A 15136-nucleotide genomic window follows, 5' to 3' on the forward strand; every position below is an offset into this window, starting at 1 on the left:
CATTAACTTCCCCTCTAAATGCCTAAGCAATAAGTCACGAGCCCAGTTGCACTCCACTTGGCGCACACGCGAGGCTGAGATCATCGACACTTATGGTTATAATACTTTCCTCCGTCAATGCCTTATCTCTCTCTTGCCGTTTCTCTCTTCTCTTCGTGAGTTTTTTGGTTCCCATGCTCTTCACGCAATTTTTCTTGCCCGTCGCGTACCTACGTCGCGTGTATTTCTGATTCGCAACTTCAAAAAAAGAACGCGCAGTAATGCGCAACGTTGTTCTCGCCAGTTACTTGCGCTACAAAGAACGTACTATACAAAGAAAATGCACCATGTCCCGGATAAGTTGACGATGATTTAAATCACGGCTGTTCGAAGTGCAACACGGTAAAAACAGGCAGAAAGTATATTGCAGTCGAGAGTATCGTAGCTGTTATTCCGCGCGGAATCAATTTGCCTGTCTACCTTTGAATAACATAAATTTTAATAACACTATCCGGCACATATGTTGTGGAACAATATTAGATTCTTATTTTTATTTTATTCTTATTTTAACAATATTAGATATTTTTTCCTTTATGTTTGGATTTTAAAAATAGCCTGGAAATTGCCATTTAAAACTTTAACTTCTATTCATATCTATATACAATGTATAAATAAATATATATATACAAAAACTGTGATGTTATATATATAAGACAGTTGCCATAATAAAGAGCTATCACTACTAAATTTATAATTATTTTTGAATTATTACTAAAAAAAAGTATTATAGTTGATTTGTTTGTAAATCATAAATATAATATTTAGCATTATTAATTATAAATTTAATTATCGCGTTAATGATGTGTAATCTTATTTAAAAAAATACATGTAAGCATATATACGTTCCACGTAACTCGTGAACCTGGAGCATCGGTTGTTACGACAGACTCGATTAATTATTCGTACATCTGCTTCCTCGCGATAGTGCGAGAAGAGGCGTGGATCAGAGGCGATACACTCGCTCGTGTGCGTATGTATACTCTCGCGAGATATAAAAGTACCGGGTCTCCAATAAAACCATGCTGACGCGAGACAGCAGAAACGCAGCTGTAAAACTGCAGGAGCTTTGAGAACTCGTCCTAACATTTTGCTGATTTTGTAGTGCATGGTTTCTTCGAGTTGTATTAAAGTCGTGATAAAGCTCTCGCGAATAAGCCATCAAAGTCAGTTTTAAATATAAGTATTATAAAATTCAAACTTCACGAAAAAGAGTGTCTATTGAAATCTAAAAGCATTTAATCTTTTTACAATTAAGTATCTTTGATAATAGCCCTTTTCTGTAGCGTGAGAAGAAAGATAAAAACAATCGATTTTTTGAAAATAGACTTAACGCCAATTTCAAGAATAATTAAGTTGAGGCTGTCAAACTGGCTGTAGGAGTGCATTACCCTCTTCGAAATAGAATACATGGATTATATAGTTATTTCTGGCGTTTTGTTCCAATGTATAATAGGAAGTGCGAAAATGGTAGATTTAATCGATTTTCTGTCTGCATTATCGCCACGCAATAATACTTGGTTTCACAAGGGAACGCGCAAAAATAATATTTCCTACCGTGGTGACATAAAGCGCAATACAAGCAATTGTGATAATGTATTTCCATGGCCATTCCATGGCCATTATTCATCATAGATGTGTGTTTGTTTCGAGCAAAATGAAAAAGGAACAGAAGCGTATACTTCTCTGGAATGGGTGTGGACATTGTCCCTTGTTTCATAGAAATCCTCTATTTAAACTCACCTGAAACAGAAAAGAAAAAGAACCATCAGTATTTCGTTTCAGTTTGAAAAGTTGTACGAATTGTCGTACTGCCAGTCTTTTGAGTAAACTATTTAAAAAATCGCAAGAAAATGTGGTCAGAAATTTCAGAAATTGCGCTGATTATATTTATTACTTTTCGTAAAACTTCATGATTTTTATCTTGCAGTTTTTAAATAAATAAATTCGTGTTAATATTAAATATTTTCAATGTAATACAATTTAAATTGAATAAAAATCTATTTCAGATAATTATGTTTCTTATATATATATCCTTATTACTTACGTACAATAATCACTGACATTATATATTTACAAATGCAATCTGCGATGTCATACATACATTAAAATTAGAACCCTTTCTAAATTTTTTTACATTACATGCTTTTTTCGCGATGGTTCATTCAAAAGTGCAATCATTTTTCAGAAGAATATATTAATAATATTTCATCAATTTACAGCAACCTGCCAAGAGATATATCGATTACTAATTAAGTATCGACACATGTCTCATTGACGCCGTTTTTTTTATCTTTATTACACCATTTGTTAGCTCTTTCGAGGTGAATTGTAGTAACAGTGACTCCACTTCTCGAGCGACAAAAGGAGGCCATTCAGCCGTGATCACGCTTGAGACGAACCAAGTGTTAGAGCGACCGACAGTGATAAATGAGAGACTGACAAGAAATACATGGTGTGTCGAAAAAGCGGCGGTGATTTCCCGAGAAGTGGCCCGAAAACGTCGCGACTATAGTGGGAATTTAGTCTGTTAATGTCTCGAGAGGCGTCAGATTCTTACTCAAGACTTTTTAGTCGTTTTCCAAGCTCCATACTGTCTATTGAATTATTGACGCACAAAACGCAGATATCGCGCTCGTTAGAGCGTATGTGGAGAGAAAGAGCGAGAGAACAGTTACAGGATATACCGGATTAATAGTCGGAGAACTCGAATCGAGTTCTACAAGCGAAAGTGACTCGACACGCGATAATTATCACGCAATTACGTATGCATAAAAATGTTTTCCTTCCTATTATTCGTAGAAAATATATTTCAGATAAGAGGAAATATGAAAACTTACAATATTTACTTTAAATAAATACCCGATCTACTTTGTTATGTAAACGATAGTGCTTAGTCAATGCTAATTTTCTGTATTTCACGGCTAATGTATAATACAAATAATTCGGTATACATTATATAATGCATATATCTAATTTTCCATAAAATTCTATACCGAACCTTAACAGTTATTTCAGATATTTAGCCGGCCTGATGTGTTAAACGTGCGCATAGACAATCTTGCAATATACATGCATGACTAATTGTAAGAGAATTCTCCGGGAAAACAGGATGGTGGCCCTTTATTCACAAGTTGATTCAGAGAGACGGCTTTTGGTCCGACGCCCGCTTTAATTATGTATTTTACCGCGAAGGGGAACAGAGCATTTCGAGAGTTACGGTCGCACCATGCGTGATTCATCGTTCGTTTGACCCGCCGTTGTGTACGCCGCCACTTATTCGTCGGACCGGGTGATACGTGCAAGTGCACGCTCTATTTCTTATCGTCTCGTTTTCTATCGCATGACGCACGTATGTAAAGGGCCTATGCCTCCCTCCGGAGGAGAAGCAGAACGGTTATACAAGTAAGGAGAAAGGCGTTTGACCGTAAGTTCCTGGCGCGCGGGAGATAATATCGGTATAAGGCGCTTTATTGCCGCCACCGTTACTTTTATCGCCGACCTTGTTGGCAGCATATGACGAATGCCTCTTGACCATATATATATGTACATTTAGTTTGGCGTGAAATAATAATTTATTATCGTCATTCGTGGACGTGTCAGTCTTCAACGGTTACGGACGTTACGACAGAATATTGTCAAACGGAATATCTTTCTCAGTAATTTCTCAGTTTACAACTATTAGTGAACGCTTATAGATAATAAATCAGGATACTTTGTCACGGATGCCTCAGATTTTTAAACCTTTCACTGAAGATACGACATCATAAATGCTAGCGACAAAAACGAAATTAAAATGTTTCAGATTTTTAAACCTTTCACTGAATATGCGACATCACAAATGCGAGCGCGACAAAAACGAAATTGAATTCGTATGATATCTCTCGTATATCTAGCCTTAATCGCGAGACAGCTGGCGATCCCGCTGTTACGCGACCGTGAAGAATCTAAGAAGGCTAATGTTCTTAACAGCCAATTAATTAGCTTCGTAATTAAGAAGCACGCGCGCTCGTTCCGCTGACGGACAAACAGACAGCGTGAGATTGCGAAAATTAATAAACGCGACTTTTCCCAGATGCGCGCGACCATTCGCTTTCCCGGCTGAACGCATCGCCGAACCTTTCACGAGGGAAAACCGGCATAATATAATAACGCTAATCTGACTTATACGCGTATTATTCATCGTCGCTTTTACGCGTTCACGCGTCACTTTTGCCGGATATGTCCCAGTTCTGTAGTCTACTATTATGCCTTTGCACGTTGCGTTTAATGCGTTTGCTGTGCAGCTTCATTCATGGACGCGCGAGTCATGCGTAATTTTTATCATGATTTTTTCCTCGAACGAAAACATTGAGATAATACACAGTGGCAACACCATTCCGCGGTTTGAAAATAAAAGAATATGTGAAGAATATATGTTATTTTAAAGCGTATTTCTCTCTAAGGACGGTATTCATAATCGTTTCTTATATTTAAGACGATCTTATGTACAATTTTAAGATGTCATAAGACTAATCACAGAGCCGTATTTTAGCATCTTAAGACATTACTTAAGACGATGATCTTGAAATAAGAACTATGAAAGCCGACTTAAGTATATTGACTTAACGATGGATGTTATTAATATGGTTTATCATCAAGAGTTATTTAAATTGTAAAAAGAGTATAATTTACAACACACACATATATATAATTCTTTATTATTTTCTATCCAAAGACAGAAACAAATATTTCTTGGAAAAATCCTATTGACGATAAATCTTTCCCGAGAAGATATTCGCGAGGATATAGAGAAAAAATATTGGCTTTGGGGCGAAAACTCCGAAAATTGCGCTGGGGGAAGAACTTTAAATAAGCCTCCGAGAGCTACAGCGCCCGATGAAAAAGAATGGCGCAAGAAATTTATACTGACGCGGATATACTTATGACGCAGACGGTGTGAATCGAAAACGTAATTATCGCAAATGCATGTTTTCTTATGTGTCTCTTTTAATCATCACTTCAAACATAATGTCAATTTTCATTAATAAAAGTGGAAGTTGTGATCGATCCATAAGCCTATTGACATAATGTAAACTAATACTGATGTCAATAAAGAGAGCAATTAGTACAATTAACGAACCAAAGAATCACTTTGCGCACTTTGCGCCATTAAAATATCAAATAGAAATTTGACTAACGCCTGTATTTGAATTTGTATAGTGTTAATAATATGTTTGAAGGTATTGCTTCCTATTTAATATTTATTATAATCGAAAAGAATTACATTCGCGACGAGTCTGAATCAGCACGTCTGAATCAGCTATCAGTATCGTCCGGAAATTCGCGTTTCTGACCCAGTAAATTTTTATCTAACAGAGTCCCCTTTCCAGCTAGGTGACATCCAAGAAATCGGTTTCTGGTTTGCTACGGAGAAAAAGGAACAGTCAGGGTCGTTACTCTCGGCGGATGACGAGGCAGAAGTTCACGGGTCTTCGTCGGAGTGAACGTGACTCATCCGCGCGCCCTAAGGAGAGAACTAAGAACATAGTATGGAGGAAAGCAATGCTCTCTATGTCGAGGCTGACTCGAGAGTACATCCGGACGCGAAAGTCGATTCACGCTCTTGGATTGTGGTAAGAACACGATCATGGCAAATCGAGTGCCTCGTTTTCGCGTAGTATCCTCGGTATTGCGAGAATTACTGGTAAATGAAATACACGTACCGGGTGCCCGCGAGGCATCGTAAACCGCACGGAATTGACGGATTTATATTTTCTCCCGGCGATGAAATACGTGATTAATTAACTATATCCAAATATGAAAATTCCATTTTAATAATAACTTCTGTATATCAAATTTTGAATAAACTTTAATGTATGATTAGACAGTAGTAATTTTTAATTTAATTTTTTCATTGTTATAATATTCGAGATCATATCTACTCATGTTTTACAATGTTACATACGTTGAATCGTGAAAATCAAGTCTGATCAAAGCGTTAACGCGATATAGATCAACTTGGGTATGCTATTTCTGGGATTCAATAGCGTCATCTTTCTAAATAAACTATCAGAAGGGGCTCGTCGGATCGATTCGGTGAATTATGCAGATGCAACGAGAAAGAGGAGCGGCTGATAGGATGCAGCGTCGATAGGATGGCGCTCGCACGTTCTCACGAACAACGTGCAACAAAGCTCGAAAAAAAGTTTAACTTTAACGGTGGTGGGCCGCAGAGCGGTAGGGATGTCAGTCAGAACATTCACCTAAATCCGCGCCATAAAATAGGTTTTAAAGCGATCAGAAGGGAGATGGAAGGGCGGCGCACGAATCGTGCTGTCACAAAGGGACACATTTTTGCGGATTAAGGGCGCTCTTTATGCGTTCATTGTTCGCAAATCAGGCCAAACCATTTCTATGTGTGTACATAGGAGCACGAAGACATATAGGTCACGCAACTCTTTTCCGTGCATGGAAATGCTAACAATAGAGGATGAGCCTTATCGAGCAACGTAATTATGCAAATTAATATGGAGGCTCATTTTGAGGCGCAAATTTCAAACAATCGGTGGTGTGATTTGAAGCACACAAAGACGTGTAAAACGTCACATTTCTCACATCTCGAGACAAGCAGCTTCTCAGAAGTTACAGAAATCGACAGTACAATTGTGTATTTTCAGAATTGCGTTCTTTTGTTTTTTTTTTTTTTAATAAATAGTTGAGATTAGATCTCTCATTATCAAATAAAAAATCATTGAAATGCTTCGTCAAACTTATTAAAAGTAGTAAACTGAAAGTAATAAACGCTATTTATTTCTATCGACGTTTCAATTTAGCATTATTTTGTAATCATAATTTTTTTAAATAGTAGTTTTCAAATTCTAACTAATTAACGAATATCTATGTCGATTTTTATTCTTTTGGTCATTATATGGCAATTCATATGATGTTTTAATGACTTCTCTAAGGAATATCTTGTCGTTTCCAGAAAAGCACTGTTCTGGATGGCTAGAGAAGTACATTTGATAATTAAATCAATTAAATGGCATATTCATTATTGGTCAAATCTTTGGCAATAAGGAAAGCGATGTTCAGTCGGGTAAACGAAGTAATTAACTTGCAAATCGACGAACAATGATATTAATTCTATCGTATTTGGCAGGAATGGAAATTCCACGGTTTTGCCAAGGCGGAAACGCTCCTCGCCCCAACTGGCTTCTGCGGTTTGCAATTCTCGCGACGAGATGAAACGTTGCGATGCGACGCGCTCGGGGTGAGGAAAAGCAAACCGTGCGATAACAGTGGTTGGCAAATTCAACCGCAAACTTAATTAACTATCGATGACAATGTTCGCGTACCGTTGTGAAAATTATAGATTGTCGAGAGCAGAGAGAGAGAAAGAGAGAGAGAGAGAGAGAGAGAGAGAGAGAGAGAGAGAGAGAGAGAGAGAGAGAGGAGAGAGAGAGAGAGAGAGAGAGAGAGAGAGAGAGAGAGAGAGAGAGAGATCGTACGAAATTTCTCGCTAATAGTAATCTCGTGACAATAATTTCTAACGGCATATCTTCCATGCGCTGTTGGTGCATGTGTGTTTTCTATAATTGATTATGAAAGAACGACAATTATTTTGGAAGATTAGAAATTGTAAATTACTATACTTCATCTTTATTCTAATATGAAATGTTTATGTAAAACGTGTAACTGTAAAAAGAAAAAAAAATAAAAAGGGGGACCGATAACAATATAATGATTAATGATGTCGTCCTGATAACGTGATTGAGTTAAAGTATTCTCACAAAAAAAAAACACGACGATATTTCGCATAATTGCGATTCTCACGGTATTGCGTATCAATTCGGAGGTCATGATGACTCATGTGAAAAAAATTACGACGGCATTGTGTAATGCGATGGTCGCGAAAGTAGAAAGTATGACGCGTTGATTAATCACAATCGCGTGATTAATTACTTTAATAAGTTACCGCGCGCACACGCGTCGCTAATCAGCTGTTGTAATTAATCGGCGAGTTCGTTGCTCTGTGTAAAGCAGATTCACGGTGTTTCCAGCATGTGCTAATGAACATATGACGTATGCGTTAATGTATAACGTTCATTTTACGTTATTGCGCATATGTAACATCTTTCGACACATAATTCTATACAGTCAAAATTAAAATAATAATCAAAGGCTTGATATAAAAAAAGCCGATAATTGCGATTTTTGGGCGATCTTTTACGCGCTAAATCATGAAATTTGTGCAAAGCGAATAATGATGTAACGACAAATGTACCACCGTTTACGGACTCAATGGATCAAGGTATAGTTAACTAATTTTGTACCACTATTGTGTTGGATTTCGTAATGCTCGCGGATTTTTTTTCCTAGTGGACCGTGCTTCCTTTTCAATCAAGGCGACATGTAAATTTTACTGGTTTCACCCCCGCGCAATTTAACGCTCAATTCTGCCGCTAACCTCGCAGCAAATTGCTATCTCAATTGATCGTGTCCTCGACAATGCATTTGTGCCGACCGTTACTTAATGGCATCTGACTGCATTGTAGGACACGTGTATCGGGCACTTTTCCGCGGAACTCATTGCGACCCGACGTACGCCCGTCACGCATTGGCCTGATGTTACTTCCGGTAGCTCCATTCAAACGCGAGGGAACGAGGAAGCTTCGTGCCAATTACGTCGATTACTATGATTGAAAGCGGTTTGTCAATATTTCGGAGCAATACAATAAACTGTTGTTTCAAAAATCGGAATCATCTCTAAAGAAATCGATTTTTAGATAATGTGCACATATATGAATCTTTTTCATGATATCTCAAATGTTCAATATCTCAAGCATCGATTCTTTTTTCCCGTCTATTTTACACAAAGCAAAATTAGTTTATAGTGCAGCAAATTAGTCGCGTTGTATGTTCTCGAGGTTACCGACGCCTATCGTTGCGTCATGTCCGGTGAACCGCTCTGAACTTGATATAATGTTGTTGCTTCGCGAAACGCAAAGTGGATCATCTAGAAACGAGATGGAAAAATGTGTCGCGATATGCAATCGCATCATGTCCGACGATACGACGTCCTGGTGTGATACTTTTTCCAGCACAAACAATGCGCTTAAGTTCACTGACACGTGCCAGAAATGATGCTAAATCAGAACTGCATGCAGTAAGTTTTTGAAATTTTGCGGATTAATATTGCAAAAGTAATAAATTGTGAATTTCATATAAAAATGAATAAAATTTTATAAAAGAGACGATTAATATATATTGATCTCTCTCTCTCTCTTTCTCTCTTTCTTGACATAAACGTAAATTTAAATTATTTACTAAACAAAAAAACTATATTTTGTTATTTTAAAATAATTTATTAGTTAAAAGCACTGAACAAACAATTCGATCGGTCGACTTTTGGATCGAATTATTCATCTGTATTGCAACTTGCAACGCGTGTATCTTCCCCTATCGGCGTCGGAAAACTAGAGTGCAGCGACCGAGAAATTAGCATATTTATTGTCGAGTTGTACGGCTTACAGACGTAAGAGTAAACGAGAGGGATCTCGCTACGCGTCATGGGATTTCTATCTTCAACGGGAAAGGAACAGTCGCATTTACATACGTCAATCTCGTCAGCGCATCGTTTTCACGCCTCCGTCAATCATTATCCATTGGATTCTCTATGTGAGAACGTTCTAAACACACGGAAAATGCCTAGACCCGTCTATACCGGGTGGCGCGCGTTGTTGACGATCAACTCATATTAAACATTAACTTCGGTCTTTATTGGTCGCACGTGCAATCGATGAACAAGACGCCATTACAACTGGCACCTGGCACACGTTGATTCGCGGTGCAGGTCAGACTGTCAGACTGTCAGAGTTCAGTAGACCGGTCATGGCACAAAGAACACGGAAAATCGCGTGTCGAGAGGAAACACGTGTGCAACGAAATGATCAACGGTTTGAGTGACGTACGCACGCACGCACGCACGTGTCTCGCGTGTATTATGAATCTATAAATATCTCCGTATTTATAGATTCATAAGCCAGAACGAGACGTATCGAAATCTATAAGTGATACAAATAATAAACATAATGAAATAATATGACGTTAAATAATGTAAATAATATATAAATACAGTAAAATATGTTTAGCTTCGCGAATTAATCTTCGATGATGTTGCCAATGAAATTAATTTCTTAAGATATGCAGAAGATGTGATCTTCAAAAATAAAACCGATAGCTGATTAATTGATGATAATGAAGTCGAGCTATGTTCGTAACGTGAAGTTTAATCGATCGCTGTAGGGATCGATTCGCGTTGTGATACCCAGAATACCTAGAAATATGTCTCTGCAGTAATATCGATAATTTACGAGCATCGTTTTCTCACCTGAAATAAAACGTGCTGTTTTAATCCGTGACCTTTATCGCGATAGCTATTTTTCAGTCACGCCTTACTTCCACGACAATAGCGCGAAATCCTTTAGTATATCCCTTGATTTAAGACCTATTCAGTGAATCGAACTAAATAGATTGAAGCTATCACGTATTCTCGGTCGATTTTATTTACCGTCCATTTAAATAACGCATCATCGCGTATGTCAGCGATCACGCTTTTACATCTTAGGTTTTTATATCGTATTCTTACTTACATAATTTTATTATAACACAAATAATAATTAGTAATATACAATATACAATATATAAAGAGAAATAAAAGCTTGGAAGATGTTCAAAGAAATTAATACTTCATTAAGACTGATAAACGTCCGCTACTAGATAACAAACTTTCGATGAAAGACTGCTATACTTATTGTTCTGTATCGCTCGGAAAATTTTCCTGGAGAAAGAATTGTTCAGTTCCTTGGGCAGGTAACTCCGATAAAAAGTTGGCAAATGATCGGGTATTAAAAAATAACAGGTTTCGTTACCGACTTTTGACATGCACAGCAGCATATTGCGATCGCTCGCTGTTCTCACGCACCGCCACCGCCGCGGGCGAAAGGAAAGAAATCCGCTCACTTCGTGTAATTGCGGTCTGTCGACTGTTAGCTTGCCTTGACTAACAGAACTTTGCTCTAACATTGCGCTGCGATGTAAATCGGTTATAAATATAAAGAGATTCTGACGTATTCTCGGGAGCTATCGGCAAGAAAGTGAGAAATATTCAAGTGTATGTGCAGTGAAACTCACAACCTAAATATCAGTAAAATATGAAAAGTTCTGAAATTTTTCTAGACATCATTATTGTTGTACCTACTTTTGTAATTTATTAAAAATCTCTAAAATATTTTATGTCCAATTCCCGCGTTACAACTTTTCGATACTCATCGTTCTATAGAAATTGAAAGATTTACGAACTGATGGAAAAATTGATCAATTCAAGCTTCCCTCCGTTTATGTGGACATAAATGAAATCAGAACGAATCGATCGTGAGAAAACGAGAACGAGTCGCCAAGAAATCTCTAACTTCTCCTCTGGAAACAGAATCGAAGAATCTCGCTGTACTGGGAAATCTGATGGGAATAGATTTCCGGCATATTCTCACGTTCGGCCGTTCGCAGAAGACACTATTTTCCGTTCGTAAATTCGATTCATTCAATTCTTACTAATACGGAAAAGTGGCACATGCATTTTTTGAAATATATCAAATATCTTCATCCATATAATATCAATATAAATAATACTTCGTATTATTACATGCATCTTTAAATAATAACTCCCGTTGACACGTATTAAAAAACGAAGACATCTTTTTCTATGTTTCTAATACACTTGAATATAAAACTGTCCTTCAATCGCCATGCATTGATGCTATAATCGCATTGTATACGACAAACGTTATATTCAAATCGGATACGATCAAGCAAATCGTGATCGACGATGAAAAGTTCAATTGGTAATGTGTAAACTACACGACGGACTGTACGAAATATAAGGCCACGGGTTAAACTGGCGTCAGCCATAATTAAGTAACGTCGTGTTGAAATCGTTTCACAACGAGACCTACATTGAGTAAAGCGCTTTGAAGAAATTGATTCAGTCTCGCGCACGAAACTTTTCTCGTCAATGAGACGCCATTAGTATCTACCATAAGGTCAATGCGGTGGGGTTTTACGAGTTCGCATAATATAGACGATGTCATTATCTCGTACATTGATACGTCACTCGTTATCGCAACTCGCTAAACAGTGACGCGAACTATTGATTTCGACATGAAACGTGAAAAATTTAATCGAATAGAAATCTAGGCTAGATAAAATAATAATGCTTCGAAATACAACTATACAAATATAGAATATTAAAACATTTTTAAATTTTGATTTCTCTTTTTTAATAAAAATTTTTACGATATTAAATATTTTTTAAAGAAAATTTATCGTATATTATCGTATTTAGTTGGAGCGTTTTCTATAATTGAAAAAACGCCGTTAATTCGCATGAGTGCGCATGTCATTGAATTGCAGTATTCCTGCATGATTTTTGCAACGGAAAATATTCACATGTTATTTCTGATCTATTTAATTCTCATGTCTCTTCCGAGTGAGTGATCCAGTGAGTTCCCCGTTTGTGTAAAAAGGGAGAGAAAGAAAGAGATCGGAATGGAATTTTTTTATCCCACGGCAGTTATCGAAAGTTACTATTTGCAGTGTCATCGCGATTTTTCACGGAAACAAGGCAAGCGGCGAAAATAGAACCGGAACTGAAAAAAATGATCTGGTCAGATCTCTCAAACACTCATTTGTATAAAATCGCCGATTGATGGGGTAAAACCTTTTTTCGTACGGAAACTCAGCGAGCGTCAGAATAAATGTGAAAAATTGAACTCGTGTCATTGTGCGAAACGCAACGAAATCCTGAAAGCTCAATGAATAAACGACGTCGGACGGTGACGGCGCGATATCTGCCTTTTCTGTAAACGTACAATATGGTCCAAATAGCAATATCGCGAGATACCGACCTTATGGTGCTTTTGCAGAGTATACGCTTATCGTGTACATTACTGTATAGAGAAGCAAACTCATGGAAGATTTATTTTAATGGTTTTTTATCCGATATTTTTATTCCATGCGTCAAAAGTGTATCGATGTATAATTCTATTTGATTATTTGAAAGGTTTAACATACACAATCATTTTTAACTTATTTTTTTTTAAATATAAAAATATTAATTTAAATTTAATTTTTTCTAAAAAATCGATCAGTTTACAAAATCATTGTTATCACTAAACTCTTCTGATTCTTTCAATTGGTGGTGATGAATATATTCACTTAAGAGAGAGTAAAGAGAATACTAAAAGTATATGTGCATAAAGAGGCGATGGCAGAGAAGTTTGGTCGAGGGAACTATAATTGCGGCGACTTTTTCTTTCGATTTGGACTCGAAGAGAGCAGGTGGCTGAACGAACGGGCCCTACATAAGTAGGTTCCCAAAATGTCGATGCAGAGGTCCCCCGATTGCAATCAACGCGATTTGTGGACGGTGGGGATTCTCCGCGTTGTTATAGCGCGGAGTCACGTGTTCCAACACAAACTAGTTAGTCACAAAAATCTCGGGGACCGCATTCCTGCCGGGCTTATTAATCTTGTCAACCTCTGCCGAAAATAACATGTGCTTTATATGACTAACCCTAACAACGATATCATATCGACTAAATGCACGATTTATCATAGAAGTTAAGAGAACAACTAGAAAAGATCGAATACTTTATGTGTAACTTAATAGATTGCGTTTCGTCAGCGTTATAATTATTAAAAATAATAAATTTTATTAGAAAATTTATTTAGAAATAAAATAATACCTTCTTCTGATTCTTCTATTTTTCTTGAATTCTGATATTATAAATTAATTTTGTAATATTAATGTTAAAAATGTTATACCTAACGTCTTAATATGATTTTACAGAATAGCTAAAAATATTATTAGAAATGATTTCCTGCTAATAAAATTTAAAAATAAAAGCAACGAGAGTCGCGTAACTAACATTTATTAGAAGAAAGTCGATCCCCTATTATGAGATAGGCTCCTAATATGCGATAGCGAGGTTTCTGCTAAACTAATAATTAATAAGTTCTATCTGTTGGTTCCATCATGAACTTATTGCTTTTAAAGTAAAACCTATTTAGTGGAAAATTCATTATTCCATCATACGTGCACTTGTTGCGGACATTTTTCAATTCTGCCCACAGACTTCCGAGTTCCGGCAATCACGCAAAATAGATGTGGTATCTCATAATAGGGGACTTTCCTCTATATATTTTTCATTCTTTTTCCAGATAAACTCTTGCTCGTGGCAGAGGACTTATCTAACTATGCGGCACATAGCTTCGGCGAGAGGTGAATATCGTTTGAACAACTTACGAGTCAACGCGTGTAATCCTCCGGCTCTTTAATTAAGATGGTCTTCGACGATCGACGAGAAATAAAAAGGCGCGCGGTGGCGGCCGTGCGGCCGCAGCGCAATTTCTGTCGCCCTAACGGTACCGGCGAATTCGTCGACGGAATCGCGAAATTCGATCTCCCGTACCTTCCTTCCCTCCCTCCCTCCTTGTATCGGCCTGATTTACGAGGCCACCGCGAAAACCCTCTCGTTCATTTCTGTCACTCAACCCGTCCAATTTACCGCACAATTTTCGATATATATAACTGCGCGGATAGGATCTATGGTAGGATCTACCAGTGACTGACGTTCCTCGTTCTCCTCAAATTGTGCAAATCATGTTTTGCGAATTGAGAACATAGAAATCTCATGGTCGCGGAGTAAAACTTCAATTTCAAATTCTAAAATATCGAGTAAATTCATGAACGTTTCGATCGCGAAGCGATATGATCGCGAAGCGATATACCTTACTTTCGAATTTTAAACATTACGTGAATCTGATTCCAGTGGAATATAAATCGACTTTTCCCTAATAACACATTGCACTATAAATCTTACTTTAACGTAATAAGCTGAATTTGAAATATAACATCTATAATAGTCCGTTATAAGATAAAAAGAAGAGTCTCTGCTCCGATGTCAGTATGTGGCTATAAAAACGTGCAGAGCTAAAGAATTTCGTTGAGTACAGCTCGGGATCTGCTCAGATCGTAGTGTAAATCATTTTAAACTCTACG

The 15136-nt window shown here is 37.3% G+C and overlaps 1 protein-coding gene and 1 long non-coding RNA gene across 21 annotated transcripts in view; one reads left to right on the forward strand and one right to left on the reverse strand.

Moving 5' to 3' along the window:
* The window catches only part of LOC139809497 (uncharacterized), a 300362-nt gene that overhangs the window by 227962 nt on the left and 57264 nt on the right, over nucleotides 1-15136 (forward strand). For 2 of the 3 annotated variants that reach the window (XR_011731111.1, XR_011731112.1), the window contains exon 3: nucleotides 5409-5651. This is a non-coding gene — a long non-coding RNA (uncharacterized lncRNA). Of the gene's footprint in view, nucleotides 1-5408; nucleotides 6135-15136 lie in introns of those variants that run through there. The other variant, XR_011731109.1, reaches the window with a different exon arrangement.
* The window catches only part of Raskol (Ras GTPase-activating protein raskol), a 313196-nt gene that overhangs the window by 44316 nt on the left and 253744 nt on the right, over nucleotides 1-15136 (reverse strand). The window lies entirely within an intron of this gene.

Source organism: Temnothorax longispinosus, chromosome 3, assembly GCF_030848805.1.
Source record: "Temnothorax longispinosus isolate EJ_2023e chromosome 3, Tlon_JGU_v1, whole genome shotgun sequence".
In the NCBI taxonomy this organism is placed as follows: domain Eukaryota; kingdom Metazoa; phylum Arthropoda; class Insecta; order Hymenoptera; family Formicidae; genus Temnothorax; species Temnothorax longispinosus.